The following is a 20,481-nucleotide window of genomic DNA, read 5'->3' on the forward strand; positions in this document are numbered from 1 at the left end:
GATATTTTTGCTGTGATCTTGTTTATGAGAGGTAACCATTGTGCCAATGTAAGCTTCTTTGTATCCAAAGGAATCCCCAGGTATCTGAAGGGCATCTCCCCTTGAGCATACCCTGTTCTCTGTAACAAGGTTGTCTGGATATTTGGTGTAACTCCCCCAAAATATATTGCACTCTTAGAGGTATTTTCTTGTGACCTTGAAGCACCAGAAAAGATTAGAAAACATTCTTGCAGTTGTTGTACAGAGTCTAAGTCACCCCTTGCAAATAGCAACAAGTCATCCGCAAAGCTAAGATGAGTTATGCCCAATTTCCCACATCTAGGGTGATATTTGAACCTTTTGTTATGCTTGAGATTACCCAATAGCCTACTCAAATACTCCATTGCTATAGCAAATAAGTAAGGAGATATTGGATCCCCTTGCCTTAGGCCTTTTGCTGCTGGAAATGGTTCCATTGCTTCACCATTGAACAAAATAGAGTAACTAACAGAGGACATACATGCCATGATCCATTTTATGAACTTAGTTGGGAACTGTAAGGTCTCCATCAGCTGTTCGATATATACCCATTCAACTGAGTCATATGCTTTCATCATGTCCACTTTAATCATACACCTAAGAGAAATGTGTTTCCTATTATAAGCTTTCACCAGTTCATGAGCTAATATGATATTATCATAGATTCTTCTTCCAGGAATAAAGCCCGCTTGTGCTTCAGATATAATACATGGCATCACTTTTTGCATTCTGTTGGCTAACACCTTAGCAATCAGCTTGTATAGTATTGTGCAGCAAGCAATAGGTCTGTATTCTCTTACTGTTTCTGAATTAGGTACTTTGGGGAGTAGAGTAATGGTTGTACAGTTAATTGCTTTATAGATAATACCTGTCCGGAAGAACTCTTTAATTGCATTGCAAACCTCCTCCTTGATGATTGGCCAAGCCTTTTTGAAGAAAACTGCAGGCAGATGTGTGGCTGATGTTCCCATTAGAGCTTTATAGAATTGCATCAGCTCCTCTTTGTTATCAGCAGCTTCATTAAGGTTCCTTCCTGTTAGTGATTGAAGTTCAGTGATTTGCTTCTGTTTCTTCTCATTCATGATTGCTGAGAAGTATTTGTTGTTTGAATCTCCCAATTGAGTCCAATTAGCTCGAGCTTTTTGCTGCAATATGCTTGCCTCAATTAGGGACCAGGATTCCAACTGTTGCAAGCAATCCCTTTCTTGGTCACCTAGTGAATCAATATACTGATTGTGCATTTCCGCTTGTATGCTCTTCAACTTATTCCTTGCTTGATCAATTCTCTCTGTAACTCCTTTGTACTCCTCTTTATTCAGTTGCTTCAACCTTAGTTTAAGCTCTTTCAGCTTGTACCATATACTCTTCATTCTTCCCCTAATGTGATTTTGATTCCATCCTGCAGCCACTATGTGGGGAAAGTCCGAGTGATCAGCCCAAACATTGAAAAATCTGAAGGGTACTTTGATGTTGGTGGTGGGCTGAGTAATGGGGATCAACATTGGTGCATGGTCTGAAATAAAGGGATCTTCAAAATTAATAGTAAGATGACCATGTTGCATCATCCAGCAATCATTTTCAAATGTTCTATCCAGCCTGCTTCTGACTCCATCATCTCTTTGTTGCTTGTTTGTCCAAGTGTAGTATTCACCTCTCCATGGGATTTCAGTTAGATATAGATTATGGTACCATTCTGGAAAGTCATGAATATCTGCTAGAGTCACAGGTACTTTAGAAATTCTGTCTTGTGGAGTTAGTATAGCATTGAAGTCTCCACTAATCGGCCATGGTTGTTTCACAGGTGCCAAACTCTGTAGCTTCTTCCACATATCTTTCCTTTGCTCAATTGCATTGTATCCATACACCACTGTCATATAGCAGGCAAAAGTACTTTTTGTATCTGTGATATAACAGTGTATGAATTGAGCATCATTCTCAATTTCTTGCACATTGTATGCTTTCTCATCCCACAGGATCCAAATTCTTCCATTGGAGGCATTGTTGTAGTTGCTAATGATCTTCCAATATGGTGCAATCCATTTTGATATAGCCCCAGCATTCTTCTCCTTGACTTTAGTTTCCACTAGCCCAACTATTTTTTATGTATTTTTCTTTTAGATACTGCTTTGTTTCTTTCTGTTTATATCTCTTATCTAATCCCCTAACATTCCAAATTAACCAAGTCATTGTTGATGTTGTGATTTCCCTCCTATATCAGGAGGTTTTGCCTTTCCTGTCTCAGTTTCCACAGCTTGTAATGATTGAAATCCATTCATAATTGTTATAGAATATTCTCCATCAATTGCCTCATTGTGTTGTGTTCCTCCTTGTGTAAGCAGTGTTGTTTTCTTTGGGCTCCCTATCACCTTCTTTACTAATTGCCAATTCTCCTGCTGGCTAGTGTCATGCGTATGCTGTGCCTGGCCCTTGTATTCTTGAGCTTGATGAGATCCTCTATTCTCTTTAGTATTTGGTTGTGGCTGATCTTGTGTATCCTCTTTCTCCTTTTGTGTGATTGTGCCCTTAGGTATCCAAGTTGGAATTACTCTCCTTTGTCTTCCGCCTCTTTGTGCCTGCCCTGTTGGTACGTCTTTCTTGGCCTTGCTGCAATCATGCCCAAGTTTGAGGCACTCAGCACAACATTCTGGTTTCCGCTCATACAAAATGGCTTGTTGAAAATGTCTTCCAGATGGATCCTCCATTGTTATCTCGCTTGGAATTTCTTTAGTAACATTCACTTCAATTAGGATCCTAGCATATGATACTCTAGTTTGGTTAGCTGTACATTGATCTGCAAATGGCGGCTTACCAATTGCACTAGCCAATTTACTAAGTGATTTATATCCCCAGCAATTCATTGGCAATTTGAGAAAAGTGACCCATAAAGGAATTTCTGTTAGGAATTCATTTGATATATCAAAATCTGATGCCCATTGCTTTAAGATCATAGGTCTGCTATTGATACTATAAGGCCCTCCATACAAAACTTCCCGAAGATCTTCTATATTTTGGAATTTCACAATGTAATAACCTTCTTCATGGAGATAGAGAATTGGTTCAGTCACATTGCACCAGGTGCGAGCCATAAACCGTTTCATGTAGTTATATACAGGTGTCTCACCGATGATGTATACAATCAGAGCATTCTTCCATTTTATGGTTTCTTTCTCGACCTCCTCTTTGTCTAATTTCACTACTACCTTGCCATTGATAATGTCTGGTGCCATATATGTCAACATCATGCCATTCTCAGCTGCTCTATTGCCTGTAAACAGGTTAACCCATGTCCTATTAGGCCCTCCTGCTTCTTTGCCTTAGTCTCAAGCTTTCCCTAGCATTCAGTTGCACTGCCCACCACCTGTTTGCTTTTATTACCAGACGATCCAAGCTGGTTAGCTACTTGATTTTCCACTGTAATCTCTTTTTTCCCATCCTCAGATGATGCATGTTGATTGTCTTTGTGAAATTGTTGAGATCTGCTTTGATTGCTACTTGATGCTTCTCCCAGATTAACCTGGGTTTTATCCCCAGTTAACGATTTCAGTGACGTCGCCTGGTGGTGTTCCTCAACTGACATACCACTTAGATTTAATCGCTTTGCTGTTGCATTTGGTAGCTGCGGTGTATTTACAATCAATGAATTTGACGGGAATTGACTTCCCGGCGGTGTTGCGAGCTTTTCTGTACTACCTCTTTCTAGTGCTTCAGCTATTACCTTTGCACTTACAGAGCTTCCAATAGTGACGAGTTGTCGTTTTGGCCGTCCCCTTCTCCCTATGGCTATTCCCGGTGGGTGTATATTAGCATAACGTGCGCCGAGAGCCTAGTAGTTTTTAGCATTGTTTGTTGTTTTGGACTAACTGGTTGTGAAGTGTATGTAGGAATTGGTTGTGTTGTGCAGGAAATTGACAAACAAAAATTTGGCTAAGAGGTGAAATTGTGCGGACCGCGCCAGAATTATGCGGACCGCACAAGCACTTCGGCCGCCCAATTCTGTGTGCGGTCGCACAGCTGGAATGGGAAATGCCAACTCTCTGAAGTTTGGCCTGACACAATCCCTTAAGAATTCGCGGCCGCGCCCAAAATTTTGCGGATCGCACAAATTGTGCGGCCGCAGTCATTTTTACGCGGACCGCGCCAATGAATCTGATGCTGAGCTACAAAAAAGTAAAGAGTGCAGACCGCACCAAAATTATGCGGCCGCACTCAGGTAAGTCGGTGGGTCACTGGGGTCAGAGTATAAATTGGACTTCTTCAAACTACTCACACTTTACACACTCTGACCTCTCAAGCAAGCCTAAAGCACAATGCATTTTCTTGTTTTCAATCTCATCTTTTACTCATCAAGTGTTGATTTCCTACTACATTTCACTACTGGTATGTTCATTTCAATGAATTATTTTCATCTTTTTCTTTTCTTTTCTCTTTGTTTTAGTTTTCTTCTTTAGCTTGGGTGAGGTTCATGCCAAATATGTCAAATTGATGCTAAATTCTTGCTTAGAAACATATGGGTAGTGTTTGAATGCAAAATGGGGGCTGGGGTTAGTAGCTTTTATTTTCTAATTTCCATAAATCATGCCTAATTAGTGAAAACCCTTGTATTAATCGTACCTCAGTGCCGATATGGTTTGAATTTTGCGGCCGCACTCCATTTTGTGTGGTCCGCGATAGGGTATGCGGCCACCTACATAATTGTGTGGTCCGCGATACCCTAGTTTCAAGGCACTTTTTATTGCTTAGATTGTGCGGCCGCACTCCATTTTGTGCGGTCAGCGATTAGTTTTTCGCGGCCGCATCCAATTTTGTGCGGTCCGCACAGTTGAACTTCAGAGACCCAACAAAGTGTTTATGCGGCCGCACTCAAAATTGTGCGATCCGCGATGGGTGTTGTGCGGCCGCACTCAATTTTGGGCGGTCCGTGGTTGGTTATCTTCAGAGAACCAGTAGTCTGAACCTGGTATCTCCGCGGCCGCATTCAATTTCGTGCGGTCCGCGGCCGCACTCACTTTTGTGCGGTCCGTGCTGCCCTGTTCTAAGAAGGAATACCTTTTTTTCAACTGTAATTCAATTACGCAGGTTGAACCCTAATTCTAATTAACTTTCACTACTTTTGTGTTGCAGAAAATGGTGCGTTCCCGGGGTCGAGATGATACTTCCAAAGGGAGGGTAGAACCCTCTCGAGGCCGGGGTCGAGGCAAACCCAGCATACCTCTGTTAGTTCAAAAGATAGTCAGTAAGAAAGCAACAGACAATAGAGCCCCGGACACTTCTAAGACCAATGAGTATGCCCCTCCGGGGAAACTTCTAAAGGAAACTCCGTGCAAGCACAGTCGGAAGTCCAGTCCCAACAAATCCCCAAACAATTGCCGGGGAGATTTCATTTGGTTGATGAGTCCTCCTACTCTGAGGGTTCATCTGAGGGTTCAAAAGAGGGTAGTGAAGATTCTGAACCCTCTCCCTCACATGCTCCCCCAGCTCCAATAAACGTAGAAGATAATGATAAGGTGTTGGATGATGGGAGAGAGGGTTACACAGTTGTGGGAGGTCTGGCTAGATCACGGAAGCTGAAGGTGTGGGCTGATAGGTTTGTCAGTGAGAAGGCGTATGCCAAGTTCCGGGAATGGTGGACCCAAAGGTCGCTCACTCTTGAGCGACAGTTCATTAACAAAGACCTAAGCCAGCATAATCGGAATGTCCTCAAGCACTTCACGGAGAGGAAAGGATGGAAGTGGTTCACCGGCAGTCCGCAAGATACCAATGAATACCTCGTCAAGGAGTTTTATGCCAATTTTTCCCACATCAAAAAGGGTACAAAGGTGACGAAGGTCCGGAACTTGAAAATCCGGTTTGATGGCCAAACTTTGAACAAATATATAGGGTTTGAGGAGGTTGAGGCGGTGCAATACCTGGAGAAGCTAGCCTTGAATGAGGCAGTTCGCCCATGGCTAGCTGAGATACTTGCTATTCCAGGGAAAACACCGGCATGGCTCACAGCAGGAGTGCCAATTGTCAGAGCCACCCTTAACTTTGAAGCAAAAGGGTGGAAAACATTCGTATGCATCCGTCTTGACCCATGCCAGCATGAGAATGTCCTTCCACTTTCCCGGGCAGTATTGGTAGCTTCCATCATGGCGGGCTATCCTATTGATGTGGGGAACTTGATGTCCTACAACATCTCCAATGCGGTCTAGAAAGAAGAAAGATCGTATCCCTATCCCAACTTCCTCACTGAGTATTTCAAAGATCCAGGGGTAGAGCCGAGAGATTTTGATGAGGAGGTGAAGGCTAAAAAGCCTTTCTCATGGTATCACCTCCAGGGAGCGGACAACCCTAAATTCAAGGGTAAATCCACTACCTCCACTGGCCAGTCTGAAGAGCCAGGGGTAGTGGCCACTGGGTCAGTTGTCGAGCCCTCCACAGCAGACAGTACCTCTACCGGAGCAGCAGCCATGCCTCCTCCATCTTCCGAACCATCTATCTCAGTGCCACTGTCAGTTCCTTCATCTTCTACCTACCCTCATACTACACTGAGGGTTTCCCAGACACTATCCAATCTCAACAACTGGATGCAGGCATCTGCCACAAAGCTAACTGCCATATCCAGTGTAGTGGTATCACAGTCTTCAGCGCCAACAGAGCTTTAGGTACCTTTATTAGTGGAGGACTCATTGAAGATGATCTTGGACAACCAGAAGAAGATTATGGACTAGAAGAAGATCCAGGAGACTCTTGATACACATGGGAAGATAATCAAGGACTTGGGGAAGCAGGTGAAGAAGATGCGAAAGACTATTAAGGAGTCGGTTGAGAAGTTGAGCAAAGAGGTTGAGAAGATCGCACATGCAGGTGATATTCCACTGGACCTTCTCATGGAGCAGAGAGTCCCAGCAGCACATGCAGCCGAGCCTGAGGCACCACAAACAGCAGCCGCCCAGTCTGAGGAGCCGGCTGCAGCATCGTACACTGCTGAGGAGCTAATTCAGATGCTCAGCAACCCCTAGTCCCCCAGCCAGAGGATGTAGAGATACAGTTAGAGGATGCTGAGGACCCTGTTCAGGTTGAGGACCCAATGCAGACAGAGACCACATAGGGAGTTTTCTTTACTCTCTACCCCTTTTCTCTGTTCTTATTCGTTATGAGTATTGAGGACATTGCTATTTTTCATTTGGGGGGTGGTCCATTTTGATTTATGACATTTGGAGTGTAATAACCATTACACTATTTTTCTTTATCTTTATTTATCTTTATTTTCACTTTTGGTATGTATATATTTGTACCATTTGATGTATATATTCATTTTCATTTATGTATATATTCGCTTTACCTCAATTTTGTATATATTAAGTTTAATTTCCGTAGTTTACTTCATAACTTCTTTCGTTATTTTCCCTTAGTAGCATAGCTTCTTATTTACTTTAGTAGCTTCTTTTTAATTTGTTAGCTTCTTTTTTAAGTTTTGTGTTGACAATAAGCCTTTGGTTTTCTTAATGCCACGGTTCTTTCCAAAGGTGGATGTTGTGTGAACCGGGTGGCTCTTCCCAACGATGGATGGAGTGACAACCTTCTTTAGGGATTGAGTCCGTTTTATTTATGTTTTGGTATATATTGTAGTAAAGAATAAAAGTGTCTCAAGTAGGCTTCACTTGGTACTAACACATTTACCTTCGACCTTATGGTTAGAAACAAGTTGATTGGTAAAGAATAGTTCTAGTTGTGACCTTTAGACTCTTGTGTTGACTAAAACAATTATCGAGTGGTCTCTTTGAGCCATTTGTGATGTTCAATCTTAGCTAGGGTTGTTGTGGGCCCTCAACTCTGTTCTATTTAACAATCCAACAGGTTGAGAGGTGAGGTATTGAGTTGCAAGTCCAAGTTCCGTGCCAATTAGTCTAGAACTTGCCCTGAATGATTGTCTGGGCGAACTTCTAAGTGTAGCTCGACTTGAGAAATGATTGTAGGCTCTCCTTGATCTAATTTGAAACTTGAAAGCTTCCGTAGCCTACCAATGTGATATCCCTAGTCAACCCCTTTGAGCCGAGCCCTTTTTCTTTCAATAACCACGTTACAAGCCTTTATCCATTCTATAATGAACCTCTTTTGGCACCCGATCTTTGCTTGGAATTCTTGATAGATAATTGGCAAAAGCATAAGTTTGGGGGAGAGACGAGGAATGTGAAAGTGCTAAAAGATACAAAGAACAAAAAGAAATGAAGAAAAGGGAAGGCAAAGAAAAGAAATATGTCAAAAAGAAAGAGAATAAGATAGAAAGTTGAAGGGATTCAAAGAAAGAAATGATGAAAGGCATGGAATGATTAGAAAAGGAGAAAAATGATTGTCATAGCAAGAAAGAGTGACAGTGTGTCTCTCTAGTTTCCCTAAGGAAGAAGAAAATGACTCAAAGAGTCAAGAAAGTATGAGCCAAAATGAGAAAATGGAGTGCTTAAGGAAAGATGAAACCATCATATGCTGATAAGTCCTACCTTGATCCAAAAGCCTTCATTACATCCCCACAAAATTCCTATATGATTTCGAGTTGAGTGAGCTTACATTAGTGGTGATTTACATAAGGGGCAAGCTTATGGTACTTAAAGCCGGACCTGTGTCATTCTTTTGAGAGAGATGAGCGTACTTCTTCACAATCCTTGTTTTGAGTGTTACATTCTAAAGTGAGATTTGCTTATGGAGAGTAGTGTCACGCCCCTTTTTCTCGCGAAATCGGGTTTATGACATTTGGAGGGACAACTCATTCCTTTTGGGAACTGGGTTTGCATTTGAAGAGTCTCCACCTAATGATTAGGGTGCATTAGGACACCAAAAGATTTTGATTTGAATAACCAGAGATAGGGTAAGGGCTTGAAATTATTCTAAGGGGAAGGTGTTAGACACCCCTCAGAATTCACTAGTGTGGTTCCCGGCCAGACAATTATTGTGATTTTGGGTGCAATTAACATATAGGCAGATAAGGCTCAAATAAGAGGGGATTTCAACACATAATGATTTGAAAGTAGACAAAGCTTAGAAGAATAATTAAAAGAGCTGATTTTGAATAAGGAAATACAATGCTAAAAGAAAAGAAATGAAGAATAAAGGAAGGGGGTCCTAGGTTTATTAAAAATATGGATCACCCCGCACAATGTCCGGTAATCACTTCTCAATGAGGGGCTACACGTGACATTATCGCGTGGTCATCATATCCATATCTACCCTTCCCACCCCGTTAAGGTATTTAAAGCGCGGGTTGGTCTCGATTACTTATTGCATGCTATTACCCGTCCCACTCCTATCAGTCCCGGAGGCATTTAGGACTACTAATCCTAAAAAGGGAGGGATATTAGGCTTATTTGAAGTTTCAAAGGTAAAAACTCTAAGGCGACATACAAAACACATATTGCATATTTTTGGGGAAAGCATATAAACAAACAAAGGCTCATATATACCTCCTTAAACAAAGAAAGCATATAATTAGCATGACTTGCACATACTTTTTAGGCCTGATTAAAAATACCAAAGACGAGGGAGCTTAAATATTGAGGCAGATTGGTTTATTACATAACTCAGATAAGAAGCCCGAATCAGGCCTGCCTACTGGTTGTAATGATCAATAGAAACAGATTCAATTTACGGTTATTACTCTAAGGCTTGCCTAAGTGTTTAGACGGGGTATTATAGGCATGATATCAACTGATTTTAGAGGGTGATGAGATAGTAAGGCTCGAAATGAATTGTTTGAAGTCCTATATACATACTTGTTGAACTTGTTAAGCGAGGGACTTAGATTATTAAAAGAGATGCAAAATGTACAAAAATTAAATAAGTTGGTTACAGGTTCTGGAGGTTATAGCATCTACTATTACTGATTTTATATCTAACATTGACTGTGAATGAAAACGAATCAGAATTGCTCGAGGATCCCTATAGGCATGATTTCTATGCATTACTGATTTTTAGACGTGGTATCTGATTGCAGAAACCTTATAGACATGGTGTCTAAGTGCAGAAACTTGTTGTAAACCTTATAGACATGGTATCTAAATGCAGAAACTTGTTTTAAACCTTATAGACATGGTATCTAAATGCAGAAACTTGTCTTAAACCTTATAGACATGGTATCTAAATGCAGAAACTTGTTTTAAACCTTATAGACATGGTATCTAAATGCAGTTTGAATTATGCAGAATTAAAATATTCCTATAGGCATGGCTACTAGGTGAAGTTTGAATATGCAGAAGTTAAAACACCATATAGGCATGGTTTCTAGGTGAGATTTGAATACGCAGAAGTTAAAACACCCTATAGGCATGGTTTCTAGGTGAAGTTTGAATATGCAGAAATTAAAACACCCTATAGGCATGATTTCTACCCTTGCATGCATAGTTTCCCACCCTTTTTCACTAGCCAGCCCCAAATGTTTATTACAACTTATTACAAACCTGAAACTATAAATTTCCATCAGAAAAAACGTCAAAAAGAAAACGTACGAAACCCAGAGGAAGCCCTGATTCTGACTTCTCTCTGAGTTATGAAGCTAAAACCAACTCAAGGACCATTGATCCAAAGCCTTTCTCCAATTTGAGTGTGTTAGAGTTCCCTAAGAGCCTCAATGGGACTCCGGGCAGTGCTCACATCCAAATTGCATCACCAGAATAGGGACAAGTGCAGTGTGGAAGTGCCAGCCCTCAAGTGTCCAAGTTCAGATGGAGCTCATGAGTCCCAAGGCAAGGCTCACAAGAGGGGGGCACAACTTAAGTCTAAGAGAGAGTGCAAGTGAAGAAAATGAGTTCTGAGGGAATAAAGGAGAGGGAAAGAGGTGCTGGGAAACAGCCATAAACAAGTTGATAATTTCATACAAAAGGGGTTCAGGGACTGAAAAATTGCAAAGAGCCTATGTACTTAGGCAAGGGTCAGCTTTGGGCATGCACAGCAATAGGAGATGCGGTTGTCCATAAGCCCACTAGAAACAAATATAGAGAAACATGAGGTTTATGATCCCACGGGGATCAAGTTTTGAGTCTGGACAACAATCTCAATACTGTCATGCTCAAACAAACCATCATATCAAACACATTAGGGTAAGAGGTTTTAACGGATACTTAATACCATAGAGTCAAATAGGCAAGAAGAAATTACAGCATGTAGAACAAAGGTACTGAATTAAACACAAGCAGTTAGGCAGCCAAGAAGGCAAAATGTTAAGTAAACATGTTGTTGTGATGCTGAAATTATAATCAGAAATAACCAGTTCAGAGCAACTACAGTAAAGGCAAGGTAGCAGGATTTTGAATTGGCTTGGGACTTCAGCCAGTCTAAATAGGTTCGCAGTAGAAGTTAGTAAAGCAGGAGAGAATGGTTTGAGTGTAAGTGATTTTTAGAAATCGAGTGTTCTTCTTGTTTCTGTGCTAATGAAAGAGCAAGGTATTTATAGTTTGAAAAACAGGTAGAAAATAAGGCAAGAATCATAGTTTAGCAGTGATTAATGGAACTAATGTACTAATAAAAATCAAATTAGTATCAAAGACTTCTTTAATTAAGGAAATTAAAATTAAACGGTAATGGGCAGAAACATTTAAGGAAAGAAATCAAGAGAGCATCTGTGCAGAATAGACAATTAGGGGTAAGTACAATAGAGGTTTAATTAAGGGAATAACTAATGAAGAATCTTTGAAATACTCGGTTAACCAAATAAGGTAAGAAACACAATAAATTTGCAGAATATGGAGACAATCAGCACATAGTAAATTAAGGAGTGAGGGATTCGAAATTACTGATTTGGAGAGAATAACATGGGTTCCAATGAGTAAACCAAACTAAGAACAGGAGAATCGAAAGTCTAAAGGGAAGTTTAAATCAATCCAAGAAACAGGGAAATCAGTAAAACAAGGAAAGAATCAATTAACTTAACACACGAGTGCAATCAAAAATTACACAAGGAGTGGTTTGAAATCAGTCCACAATTGAAGGTCATTTTAGAGGGAAATTTAGCATATAAAAGAGTGCATAAACATTAGGCATGCGAGGCTGAACTTATGACAAAGAGAAGCATCAATGCAATAACAATCACAAAAGTCAGTATATAGTGAACTATCGAAACATGGTAGTCACATAGGTCATTTCAACCAACTTAGTAATAGAGAAAAGAGAGAGTAAGAAGCATGCAAAAGGTCAAGTAAAAAGACCTTTCTGAAAAATATAGTCGAGTTTCAATGATGGCAGGAAACAGAATCACATAAAGAAATGGATGTTGAAACAAAAGATTTTAAATCTAGTCGAGCAAACAGATGAAGCAACTTCAGAAGCTCGAATAGGTCCAATAGAAATTAGGGTTTTGAAATCAATCGAATTCAGAGATGATGGACAAGTAAATCACACAGCAAATAGTCTCACAAACTCGAATGAATCCAAAATTTTAGGGTTTTCACCATCAATCGAGTCTAGAGATGAAAAACAAGTAAATCAGACAAATACTAACAAAAAATAGATTCAGAAATCTCAAAAAGGTTAAGGCCCTTAACGTGCAAACTCAAGTAGAAGAACGACATAAGGAAACACAGTAGAACATGTCAAAAAATCAGAGAAAGCTTCGAAATAACAAAACCTAAATCGAAAAAGATAAAGGGGTTTTGAAGGCAGAGTTTTGAAAGAGACCTTGAGAAAACGTTTAGAAAATTTAGAGTAAAAACACGAATTAAAACAGATCTAAAAGAAATCGGAAGAACCTCAAAGGTTAGGGTTTCAGAAAGAAACCCAGATGGTGAGAAAGGCTTGGAAAATCATCGATCTAAGCAGGAGAAGTCAAGAGTCAGGCTGAATAGCCATGGCTGGCTGGAGGCAAGGTCAAAGATGACCGGAGACAGCCATAGAACTGAAATCAACCAAGGTCTGGACCAGACTTTTCAGGATCTAGCTTGGAAACCATGATAAATCGGGCATGTAGAAGCCATAGGAGAGATACAGGCTTTCCAAATGGCTTTGGAAGCCATTGATTTGGGTGGTTTCAGGGTGGTAGTTGAGGGCGGCGGCTAGGGTTTGGGAGAGAGTTGAGAGAGAAAATTGAGAGAGGAAGCGATTCAGCAGGCGACTGGGGGTGAGAAATGGTTAGGGTTTGGGGGTAAGGTCAAGATTAAAAAAGGAAAGAGTTAATGTGAGCCGTTGATCTGAGCGATCAAACGACCTGGGATTAAATAGGAATCCGGGCGGGTTGTTTTAATTGGGTCGTGGGTCGGGTATGACTGGGATTTGGGCTGGGTAATTGGGTTTGAAGTTGGGGGCAATTCAGGCTACAATTGAAAACACAAATTGGGCTATACTTTAAATAGCCACTTTTCCTTATTTATTTTATAAAAAATATATAAATAATTTTTGGAAATAAATTAAAGGTACTAAATGATATATAATACATATTAATCAATAAAAATATTGGACCTAATTTTTATAGACATAAACGTAATTAAATCTAAAAGAGGCTAATGTTGCAATTGTATGCAATTTAGTTTTAAAAATACTAAATAAATTTGTAAAAAATATGCAAAAATTACATTAGCTATATTTTAGCATAAATATGAGAGTCCAATAAATGAATCACCAAAATGGTAATTTTGGAAATAATTATTGGGTTTTTCTGGATAAGATAGGGCAATAAATTGATTTTAAAAATCTTTAAAAATTAAGGAAAAATAATAAAATATTTGGACATACCTATATATGCATACATATGCTATTTTGAAAGTATTTTGCATATTAAAAATATTTCGGGAAAAATTGGGTATCAACAGCTGCCCCTCTTTACCCGGGAAGGATGAAAGAGTTGTCGGGTAAAGATATGATGGCCAATTATGACATGGCGAAACGGTTTGAAGAGGTTTGGCCGTGCTCTGGCTTCTGAGATGCCTACATATCCCTGGTCTTACTGGAATCGGGCGATATGTAGTTCAGGATCCGTCGGCGGAGTATGCCGATAGAGACTTTTCAAGAACAGACGCAATATTCTAGACGGGGTGAATGGTTAAAGTCTAATAGGGCTGCGGGAACTGGAGCGGGACCGCTCCTGCCGAGATGGCCGTTGCTCGCCGATTCATCTGCAAATAAGCAATACAAGTATATATTGTGCGTGAATTCAAACATGATGCACATTCCCGTCGGACCATGAATGTTGTCTTTGGACGATTAGAATGACGTCCTTAGACCATGATGTCCTGGGCCATGAAGCATATAATAAAGGATTCGCAGGCCATGAAATGATGCTCTCGGGCTATGGGAATGATGCCTCCGAACCATGACGCCTTTGAATAATGATATGCAAAAGATTAAAAGGGATCCTCAGGCCATGGCATTGTGTTTTTGGGCTATGCAAATGGTGCCTCTGAACAATGACGCCTTCGGATAGTTTGGCGGTCTTTCAGCCCATGAGATGCAGTAGGTGGCGGTCTTTCAGCAATGCAAATGTAAATGAGGTGGCGATCTTTCAGCCATGCAAACGTAAATAAGGTGGCGATCTTTCAGCCATGCAAGTGTAAATAAGGTGATGATCTTTCAGCCATGCAAATGTAAATGAGGTGGCGATCTTTCAGCCGAGCAAATGTAGAGGTGACAATCTTTCAGCCATGCAAATGTAAAGGTGGCGATCTTTCAGCCATGCAAATGTAAAGGTGGCAATCTTTCAGCCACGCAATGCAGAAGTGGCGATCTTTCAGCCATGCAAATGTAGAGGTGGCGATCTTTCAGCTGTGCAAATGTAGAGATGGCGATCTTTCAGCCATGCAAATGTAAAGGTGGCGATCTTTCAGCCATGCAAATGTAAAGGTGGCGATCTTTCAGCCATGCAATGTAGAAGTGGCGATCTTTCAGCCATGCAAATGTTGAGGTGGCGATCTTTCAGCCATGCAAATGTAAAGGTGGCGATCTTTCAGCCATGCAATGCAGAAGTGGCGATCTTTTAGCCATGCAAATGTAGAGGTGGCGATCTTTCAGCCATGCAATGCGAAAAATGCAGATGGAGACAGCGTTCAGTCTTGGAGGGCAGAATGGTAGCCTTATGCAATGCAGAAAAATGCAGATGGAGACAGTGTTTAGTCTCGGAAGGCAGAATGGTAGCTTTATGCAATGCAGAAAAATGCAGATGGAGACACTGTTTAGTCTCAGAAGGCAGAATGGTAGCCTTATGCAAGAAATAAAAAGGGCAAATGGTGATAGAGCTTTCTTAGCTGATAGTAAGTTGCGGTATTGTGACTGCTGGGGATAATGTGATACAGGGAATATCATCGGCGCGCGTGGATAGCAAATGTTGGTAAGTGCAACAATTCCGAGAGTTGTATTCATGAACAATGTTTGTCTCATGAGTGTATAGTATGTCAGATGCTTTTGCGATCCAAGTGCCTGCATCCAAAGAAAAATTGTGAGTTTTGTAGAGGGGGAGGTCAGTTCGAGTCCCCGCTGGCTCTGCTTGACCTGTTTGGCTTTGCTCTGGTGATACTGTATGCATCATTGGGGTAACGTTGCTAAACGAAGCAATTTTAGCAATAATATGCATGAATTTGTAAAAAAAGATGACATAAGTATACAATTAAGAAACAAATTTTAGATGAACCGACGACTGTGACGTGGCTCAAGACATTACAACCTCTCTTGCTACGGAATTTTGAGGGTCCTCCTCAAAATTCTGCCGCAGTTTACTGGGTTGATGCTTCCGACTGCTGCTAGTGATGATTGGCTGAAATTACTTCGGAATTTTGAGGGCCTCCTCAAAATTCTTCCCTAGTTTCCAATTGCGGGAGGGGGGGGGGGGTATGAAATTTTTATTGAATAGTGACCGAACCCATAAGGCTGCCTATGTATCCCCTCTTAAACGGGAATCAGGTCAGACGTAGTTCAATTTACATCATATAGGGAAAGCATGAAAATTACACATAGTAACGCTTGACTTCATCTGAGTTGATTGGTTTTGGCCAAACTTCTCCGTCCATTTCGGCAAGTGTGAGCACGTGATTTTTGCCCTATATGAATTACTCCCATAATTTCAAACAAAATAATTTTCTTTTCATTATTTGCAATTTTGTGGATTTTCGTGGCATTTTTATTAATTGTTTGCATTTTGTTTGTGCATTTTTATTAGTGAAAAATACAAAAAATATCTTGCATTTTTGTATTTAGGATTTAACTTTGCATTTTAGGATTAATTAACAAATTAGTTATTTTATAAAAGAAAAATCACAAAAAAAATGGTTCAATTTGCACTTTTTGAGTTAATGTTCGATTTTAGTAGTTTTACTTTAATTAGTTGTGATAATTATCAGTTAGGTTTAATTATAGGTTTTAGGATTTAGTTTAGATTATGATTTAGTTTTGAGAAAAAAGAGGAAAAAAGAATTGTTGAAAATTCATTTGAAATAGGAACATAAAAAGAGTTGGGAGATCAGAAATTTTGGGCTCCTTTTAAATTGTCAACCCCAGGCCCAAGTCCTCTCTCCCTCAAATCAGTCTCCCCAGCCCAAAGACGCCCAGACCCATGCCCCAAACCAAACAAGACCCGACCCGTTCGCATATACACACGCAAATACAATCCTACGGAGACCCCCAGAGCCCTAGATCCCAAACGAACTTTTCAATCGCCTTCTTCACTCGAATCCAGTCCCATTTCAGGCCAAATCCAAGGCAAGTGATCCCCAATCACTAACCCACGTGTCCCTTCTTCTCTCATCTTGCCGTTGCTAGCGGTTTCTGACGCCAATATTCCCCTCTCTTCTCACTCGCTCGAAATTGAGTTGTATCTCACGATTGGAAGCTTCTGGGGACGATTTGCTGGATGAGTGTGAGGCGTTGGATTGATTTCACTCAATCCGAGCCCCACATTCATCAAGGATTGGTCTTCAAAAAGAAGCCTTATCCGATTTTGTGAGGGAGATTTTTCGGGAAAAATTTTGGAGAGAAAATTTTTCAGACTCTGGAAAGTTGGAGAGGAAAAATGAGGGTTCTAAAAAATCTTTCTTCTTCTCTGTTGTTCATCTTAGTTTAATTTCAGTTACTATAAGGAAAAAAAATCTGATTTTCGTTTTTGGTATTTGATCTGCTTCTCTTTGTTCTCTGTATTTGGAAATTCAAAAAATTCATTCTTCACTGATGAGTTTGAGGGTTTGAACTCGAGGGGAAGTGAACTGAGGTCTGCTAAATGTTCATGAGGCTCGATTTCGTCGACTCTGTTTCTATTGTTGTTCTGCTGCTTCGCTATTGAACCTCGATAGGATTCGGAATCAAAAGGTGTATTGTCGAGTATATAGCTATTAAAAGGAGTTTGAAATTTCGGCTATTGTCACTCCCAATTCCAAGGCCGGATTCGTTCGTATTGGAGGACAAACGAAATTAATCAAAGCTTCGCGCAATTAAGTTCAATCTCTTTCTCTTTTCTTATGTCTGTTTGGATGTTGATTGAAAATACGATAAGAGCCATGGGAATCCATTTATAGAAGTAATTCTTTGATTAATTCCATTAGAGGTTGAATTTGAGGTTAGCTTTCAGTTTCAGTTCACGTTTGGAAATGCTATTTGACATGTCGTTTGTTGTTTGAATCCTACACTCATTGTTCGGTTCTGCTCTGCCTCATGATTGTCAAATGAATCTGCATCAGTAATGTATATTCTCATGGTTCTTAACTTGGTTATCTGACTCTCTAGTACGAGTGATTTCTGGTTATCTGATTAGGGTCGTATGCCTGCTCATCGATGCCTAAATCGTTCTGTTCTCTTCTTCTAAACGAGCATAGCATTTTTGCTTGGATTCTGCTGTTATCAAAGTTTAAATCACATGATCCTAGGAAGGTTGAAATGGCTGCTATATTAAGATCACGATTAGTGTTTCACCTCTGCTCCGATATGTTTGTTAGGAGTCGATTTAGTGTCTTCGTTTATGAGATTTGAGACCATTCGTTTGTCTATCAATTTGTTAACCAAATTTGTTCTTGAAAGTGAGACCTGTTTGGTTTTTTTTGATAATTCACGATTGGAATTTAACTTGTTGCATGACCGTTAAACGAATGGCGAGTCGATAATCTGCTCATTTGTGCTTTTCATGACTATGTTGGCTTGGTTTTGTCAAGTTCGAGTTTGAAATAATTTTTCCTATGATGCTTCATCAATCTGCTTAGATTAGTTCTCTGCAAGTCATCTGTTTTGGATCCTTTCTTGGTGTAATCTCTGTTGATGTGTTAATGGCGATTGTAAGAATCAGTATCACCTACATTGCGTTGTGTTCCTTTTAGTTAAAAGTGGGATTAGAGAGATTCAGTTAAGAAATGGTTTAAATGAGTTTCTGGGGAGCTGCCGCTGTTTTTTTTTTCATGAAGTCAGCCGCAAATCACTCGTGAAACCAGTCCAAAGAGCCACTAAAAGCTTTAGTTTTACCATTCAAAACCAGTCCCTCTTTTCTGTCCGAAAACAGCCTGAACAGTTCTTAAACTGTGCATTCCAATGTGATTAGCGTTAAAGATTTCAATTCGAGGTTCATTCCTTAATTTCCAGTTTGTTTTGGTGTCATACTCACCTGTTTGCGCGTATTGGTATGTTTACTTTATAACTCACTAGCATTCCTTGATCTCTGTTTTAGTTCTGTGGTATTTGTGCTTTCTCTAGACCTTGTAATAGTGAAAGAATAAGGATTGTTTGCAGTATCAATGTTTAAGTGTGTCCTAATTGGTTTCTGCTTACTCCAAAGCCCTATGGTACTGCACTGATTGAGGTAGCTCAGGCTACAAAAAATTCTCTGAGTGTCAGATGGTTATGAATGTCCTGTGGACAAGATTGACTGAAACAGGAAAAGAATTGGCGTTAAGTTTATAAGGTATGTACTGTATCCGTTTGTGGTATCAACTTTGTGTAGTTAGGTGTGTAAAAACCTAAGGACCTGTAGAAAATTGAAGAAAAGTTCAAAATATCAAGCTCCCGATAGTCAGTTCATTGTTTAAATTTTGAGTTTCATTTCTGTACCTTCTTGAACGCCCTCTTGCCTAAGGCCTAATAGTTGTGAAATACTTCTGGTACTAGTCTTTGGCTGTTATTGAAGTATTGAATAGTTATGGCCCTCGTGAATTAGTTTGGAAGTGCTTTAGTTAGAATAGTGGGACCAACCTCGCCAAATAAAAATGCATAAATTGCGGGGCCCTCATTAAATGCTTTATTAAAAATATTTTAGAAATTCGTGACATGCCATTTAGCGAATTTTCATGGCTTCCCGCAAAGTTAATAAGACGCTAGCCACTTTAGGCGCGCTTTTAATAATTTTACCTTCCTAAATACGGGTGTGCATTTCATGCGACCCAAATCCAAATTCCAAAACGTTGAATAAGAGGTGTCGAGGATCCGGGTGCATTTCATGTGACGTGATCCAAAAACACGCTCTTAAACGACGTTCACTTTCATAAAAACTAATTAAAGCGGTTAAACAATTCTAAAATTGCAATAGGTCTAAAATGTATAAAATCTGTTTTTAGCCAAATATAGCAGTTGAGCGACCGTGCTAGAACCACGAAACTCGGGAGTGCCTAACCCCTTTTCCCGAGTTAACAGAATTCCTTACCCAGATTTCTGGTTCGCGACTGTTAAACAGAGTCAAACCCTTTCCTCGATTCGGGATTCAAACCGGTGACTTGGGACACCATAAATCTCCCAAGTGGCGACTCTGAATCTCTTAATAAACGAATCCCGTTTCGATTGTCCTTTAATTGGAAAAACTCCTTTTACTATACCCTTCACGGGGTGTAGTAAGTGAAGAAAGGAGGTGTGACAGCTCTGGCGACTCTGTTGGGGAGAAGAACCCAGAATTTCGGTTCAGGGTTCAAGAATTCGAGCTAATTTAAATTGTTATATTTGGATTTATCTGATTTTTCTACATGTTCCATGCTATGTGCTAAATGTTTTACCGCTTTGATAGTTGTTGAATTGTACATAAACTGTTGCGAATCCCTTCCTCTCTCTGAGTCTTCTACATCATGGAGAAGGGTGCACTTCGTGTAGCTTCTCTTCTGTTTAGAGTCTTTTCCCATTTAGAACGAGGTTTGGATAAGTTGCTAAGCCGGCGGAGCTTCTGTATCCCCGGTACGCTGCCCCCCCTCGGCCCGAGTTGTCCGCTCGGGTAAGCCAGGTCTAGACCAATAAACCTAGGGTTAAACCTAGAAGAACAATAACCTCATGCCGGATCCCTAGTAGGACGCTTGTTTGCATCATGCGCACTTGACTTAGGGGACTCAACACAGGGGTTGGGTCCGTCTAGGACAGGTGTACCCGAAATAATGGACCATCCTGATGCATCCTACTTGTGCATTTATCTGTTTTGGACTCGCATGCTGACCGGCTTTGAATATCTGGGAAAATTTGGAAAAAAAAAGAGAAAAAGAGAAAATAGCAGTGTAGAGAGTTAATTACTAGAAAAACCAATGTCCAAGTAGTGCCGAAATGCTGCCGGATTTGAGAAATTGAAAAAAA

Source organism: Nicotiana attenuata, unplaced genomic scaffold, assembly GCF_001879085.1.
Source record: "Nicotiana attenuata strain UT unplaced genomic scaffold, NIATTr2, whole genome shotgun sequence".
NCBI lineage: Eukaryota > Viridiplantae > Streptophyta > Magnoliopsida > Solanales > Solanaceae > Nicotiana > Nicotiana attenuata.